Source organism: Canis aureus, chromosome 34 (genome assembly GCF_053574225.1).
Source record: "Canis aureus isolate CA01 chromosome 34, VMU_Caureus_v.1.0, whole genome shotgun sequence".
In the NCBI taxonomy this organism is placed as follows: Eukaryota; Metazoa; Chordata; class Mammalia; order Carnivora; family Canidae; genus Canis; species Canis aureus.
Genome location: NC_135644.1, coordinates 19,978,932 through 19,984,931, shown reverse-complemented (window position 1 = coordinate 19,984,931; position 6,000 = coordinate 19,978,932).

The following is a 6,000-nucleotide window of genomic DNA, read 5'->3' as shown; positions in this document are numbered from 1 at the left end:
AGCAGGGGCAGTAGCCTCGAGGATACAGTCACAGCTACAGAGCAGGGGGTCATCCAGCAGCCAGCGTCTGCAGTGGGCAATGCCAATGCCAAGGGAAATGAGGAGCAAACCATTCATCTGGTGTTTGGTGACAGTGGGAGCTGTATCCTCACTCACCAGATGAGTTCTACAGCTTAATGTTCACTTCAAAGCTGTGTGCTCTGCTTTATCCTGCCCATTTTTCTAGCCTTTTCTCCAGTGTTCCAAATGATTCTATAACTACTCAATACCCTTTCAAAAAATTCCTTTTTTCACCGGAATCAGTCATTTCAGTTCATGCTCTCAAAGTATCTTTCACAATTAACGTGATGTTTTTAAAAAGAAGACATTTTCAAAATATCCACTGGCAAAAAATTAAACTTCTCCCATAATAATTTACACAGTGGATGACTGGGATTCTAAAGGAAAATCTTAAAATTAAAAAAAAAATTGCTAAATAGAAACACATACACAGCTAATATTCCAGGGATAGAATATGTGCTGTAGTGCTCAGGAGATATGTTTGGGAAGATGTTGTTGTCTTTTGTGTCACTCTAAGAGCTTTGGGACATGCTAAGCATCCTACCTGTCCTTATCAATTGTGAATTTATCAGCCATCAATTTGCTGAGTGTACTTTATATCTACTCAAACTTTCCACCTACATAAACTCTTTAGGTAAAGGATTTCATGGACTTACTCTCCTATGTGAATTAGTACTTTTATTTTTTTGGCTCCATTATTCTTATACTATAGGATTTTATAAATAAATCTATGACTCTGTAAAACATGTTTTGAAGAAATAATATATAAATTCAGAGAAGTTTTTCCATTAAGATTTTTAAAAACTTGGATCTATCTTTATCAGTCCAAGCAAAATCCTATCTCCCCTTTTTTTTATCCATTTTTCCTCTTCATCTTCCATTCCTTTGTTTACAGACTTTCCTCATTGGTACACATAATGTGTTTAATATAACTATCCTTGAAAAATAGTTGTTTCATATATAAGTATACTGAATTACCTAAATTGTAATGTGACATGAATTTCATTGCTCCTTACGTTGCCCTCATGAAGCCCATTTTAGTGGAGATAAAAGACAAATTTACACATAAATTAAGACAATAATTTCAGGTTGTGGCAAATTTAACAAAGGAAATACACAGGGTAGTGGAGTAGTGATTGAGTTACCCTATGAAGGGTGGTTTCTTCTAAGAATATCATTGAGCTAAGACCTGAAACATAAAAATACTGTTATGAAGAGCATCTAGGCAAAGAAAACATAGGCTCTACAGAAGAAAAAACTTTAACTATGAGACAAATAGAAGAGACAATTGCCGTGTCTGGAGCACAATGAGCCAGAGAAGAAGTGCTCATAGATGAAGCAGGAGAAATAGGCAAGGACTGGGTGATCTAGGGTCTTGCAGGCTGAAGCAAGGAGCATGGTTTTCATTCTAAGAACAGCTGGAAACCCTTGGAAGATTACAGTGGCAAGGGAGCAATGTGTTTTTTAATTTAAAGAACACAAACTTTAGTTGCTGTGAAAAAAAAAAATCAGCGAATGGAATGAGAAAAAAGCAGGGGAATTAGTTAAGAGATCATCCTGGTCCATGTGAGATATGAGGGTTTGGAGAAGAGCAGTAGGACTGGAGATAGAAGCTTGTGGTGCCATAGAAGCCCAGAGAGGAGAGAGTTTCAAAAACTTCAAAAGTGAAACTGTAGTCAATCATTTCAAATGCTGCAGAGCTTAGATATTTGAGGACAGGAAAAGAAACATTGGATTTGGCAACTTGGAAGTTGTTAGTGACAGAAGATAGATTGGAGGTCATTGAAGAATGAATGGAAGGTTTTTGTTTGTTTGTTTTTTGTTTTATTCAGAATGCCAGATTCAACACTTATTTTCTTCTGGTCCCTTCCAAAATTCCATGAAAATGACAATAAAGATAAAATGAAAAATCACAAATCCATAGGGAGAAAGAGCAAGGGAGTTTCAAGGACAAATTTCTGAGTTTGAAAAACAAATCAATTAGTAGTGAATGTCAACAGAATGAAGAAAGATTCATCCAAAGCTAGTAGTGGAGGAAGCAGGGCAGTAATCAATCCATTTTGCATTGCAAGACCACTAAAAGTTTCAAGAGCTGGTGGTACCAGGTGACTCTGGAAGTGAGGAGAAAATGGAGTTGGGAGAGGAAGACTAGCTACAACTCTACCAGTCTGATCCCAAGATCCTCTCTGATACCAAGAAGAAACCTAGAGAGTCATCCACTGGAAAGTGAGAGACATCCACTGGAAAGTGTAAAACCAAAGTGTCTCTAGAACAGGGAACATCTAGCACAGTTTAGGACAGGACTCTCATACTAAAGCCTTCTTCCGATGGCAGTTAGGTTTACATTCTCCAGAAAAGTGATTGGAAGATTCTTCTCTGTGGATCTAACTAGTCACTTTGTTTTCCAGTATAGGGCACCATCAAGTCACCCTACAAGATAGACAACAGTCAACAAGTCCTCCCCACACTACAAAGATTTCTAATAAGCATTCAATACTCCTCTGTTAAACAGGCAAGTATCACCAGACGTTTGAGGAAACTATTTATTATGAAATGAAGAGAGTAAAAAAAAAAAAAAAATGGGAAAAATACTGCGGGTCAGAGGAAACAGTCCATGCAAATAGATGAAAACTTAAAAAAAAAAAAAAACTACCCTGAATAGTCCTACAAGATAAGGGGAAAAAATTGCATTCACATAATACAACAAAATCTTATACAAAAAGCATTCAGAGAACAAGAATGTGCTCATGGGAATTGCGATAGAAATTTAAAAACTCAATAGAAGGCTTAGAATAATACATTCAGAATATCTCCTAGAAAATAGCATACGCAAAGACATGGGATAAAGCAAGCAAAGATCCCTTCCAAATATATTAGAAGGTCAATATATTAGATGTCTGATGTAATAAGATTTCCAGAAAGAAACTAGGAATATAAAAGATAAAATTAAGAAATATTTAGAAAATTTCTCAGAATTTAAAGGCGTGAGTATTTAAGGAGCACAGAAAAATGTAAAGCAATGTAACATTCATTATGAAGTTTCAGAACATTAGGGTAAAAAGACGACCCATAAATTTTCAGAGAGAAAAAAAAATAAGATCACTAACAAAGGATCAAAAAATAAAATATGCATTGGATTTTTCAATATGGGAATTTAGAAGAAAATTCAAAATATCAATTAAAGAAATTATTTTTAACCAAGAAATCTATATTCAGGGAATATATTAAATCTAAGGGTAGAATGAAGGTATTTTCAGGTATAAAGCTCTCAAAGAAAGTATGCATCCTGAACCCTTCCACAAAAAATTACCAAATGGTGTACTCCCAAATGAGGAAGCAAACCAAAAAGGAGGAAGGCATAAAATCCACACAAGAGAAAAAGAGAGGAGTGTTCCCAGATTGATGGTAATAAGGGTGTTATCCCAGGATGCCAACTGCTAGGATACAAGGGTAAAGGATGCAAATATTTTGTAAATACTTGTATTTATCCAGGGTTTGGAGTTTTTCAAGTAAGAAGATGGAGAAAAGAACATGTGAATTGAGGGATGCCTGAGTGGCTCAGTGGTTGAGCATCTGCCTTTGGCTCAGGGTGTGATCCCAGAGACCCAGGACCCAGTATCACATCGGGCTCCCTGCAGGAAGCCTGCTTCTCCTCTGCCTGTGTCTCTGCCACTCTCTCTGTATGTCTCATGAATAAATAAAATCTTAAAAAAAAAAATAAAAGAACATGTGAATTGAGAGTGGCAATTCTCATTATAACTATTATAATGATGAAAAACAAACCATTCTGGATCAGGTGTGGACTCAGTTGATAGTGAATAACAAGATCAATGGTTTGGAGGTCTCAAAGACATAGGGGACATTCTTTAAGAGGAAGGACTAGCATGAATGATCCAGAAGGACAAGAAGTGGTAGTTAGAGAGTTTATGAATGATCAAACTATCAGAGAAAAAAATGGTTATTAGTGATGCTGACAGGGTGGCTGAAGGGAAGAAATATGGTGGTCAAGTAATTAGAGCACAGATGCTGGAGTTATTTGCATGGATGTTGAAATCACCCATGAACATGATAGAAGTAGAGGTATAAAGAAGTAAAGAGAGAAAGAAAGAAAGAAAGAAAAGAAAGAAAGAAAGAAAGAAAGAAAGAAAGAAAGAAAGAAAGAAAGAAAGAAAGAAAGAAAGAAAGGAAGGAAGGAAGGAAGGAAGGAAGGAAGGAAGGAAGGAAGGAAGGAAGGAAGGAAGGAAGGAAGGAAGGAAGGAAGGAAAAGAAAGAAGAAAGAAAGTCAAAAAAGTTCTAAAATATTGAATGAATGGGGATCCCTGGGTGGCGCAGCAGTTTGGCACCTGCCTTTGGCCCAGGGCATGATCCTGGAGACCCGGGATCAAATCCCACGTCAGGCTCCCGGTGCATGGAGCCTGCTTCTCCCTCTGCCTGTGTCTCTGCCTCTCTCTCTCTCTCTCTCTGTGTGTGTGTGACTGTCATAAATAAATTAAAAAAAATTTTTTTTAAATATTGAATGAATGAAAAGAATGAGTTGAGAAATGATCTATAGATTTATAGTGACGACAGCTAGAAAGGGCGGATAATATATCCACATGGCATGGTCTTCATGGGACATTTTTGAAGAAAGGATGCACCTACTTCAAATCCTCAGTTTGAAGCACAAGAAGAATGATAGAAAAAAAACAACAGCCCTTAGATAGGAATAAGAAGTGTCCATAGATGTCCAGCTTAAGTTAAGACAAAGAATAGAATTTGTTGTCAGGTTGTTGACACAAGGGAGTTTTCTGATCAAAGAACTGGAGTAGAAGGCGATGGACAGAGTAGGTGATGGGTGGAGGAGTTGGCCAAGCTAGGGATATACAAAAGATGTGGGAATCGCCAGAGAACCATAATGGCAGCAAAGGACAACAGAGAGCACTGTTGTATGGTGATGCCTGAGGGAACCAGGGATGTAAAACATAATGGAAGTCTTGTAATAGAATGTAATAGTGTTGTCAAAGAATCCTAGACATTGGTCCAGGGAGTAGTCTTTCTACTTGAAGTGTGGTTCCAGGACCAGAAGCTTAAAAAAAGCCTCATCTATGAGCTTTATGAGAAATAGAAAAAGAAATACAGAATATTAGGTTCTACTCAGACGTAATGAATCAGAATCTGCATTTTAATAAGATCTCCAGGTGTGCACAATAAAGTCTGAGAAGCATGACTCTACCTATTTACCCCTAAAATACAAGGCACTGTTTTTTCTCCTCTTGCTCCTGGCAATGGACTCACTGAAGGCTGAAGGTGTTGACTCCTCATGGACTGTTTCTCTCCAAAATATCATTGTTACAATACCTCATTGCTGGACTGTACAGTTCTTTAAGATGAGGGCCATTTTGTGTATCATTAGTCCCTGATGCCTACTCCAACCACAAAAACACAAATGATATCTCCTAAATATCGTTGAACATTGAAGAGCAAAGGGACTACACATGTGTGCAGGGAAAAGCTCTCCAATGCAGTTGGGCTGATAAGTGATAATTTGAAAAATGTAGGTAAAATAGAAAACCATTAAAAAAAAGATATATATCAAATACTACTAACTTAAAACACACATATTCATTCCTACATTTGTATGTATATGAATTTCTTCACAAACATTCCATTGAAAGGCCAAGGCCTTTTGAGTATGAATTGGTTTCTGAGAATTATGCAACATCTTTCCTGCACAAACCACACTAAAAAGGCATTGTCTGAAGATACTTTGGTTTGCTTTTTAAAAAAGTAAATTGGAAGCAATTTGAGTGCCGAATCTTCTATTTGTTTTTCTATTATAGTTCTCATGCACATAACTTCGCATTTTTAAAAAATATTTTGACTTTTTTTCCCCAAAAGCATTCAACCTTGTTTTTTAAAAAAATAACAGCTCCCTGTATTTTTGGACTTATATTTTGATGG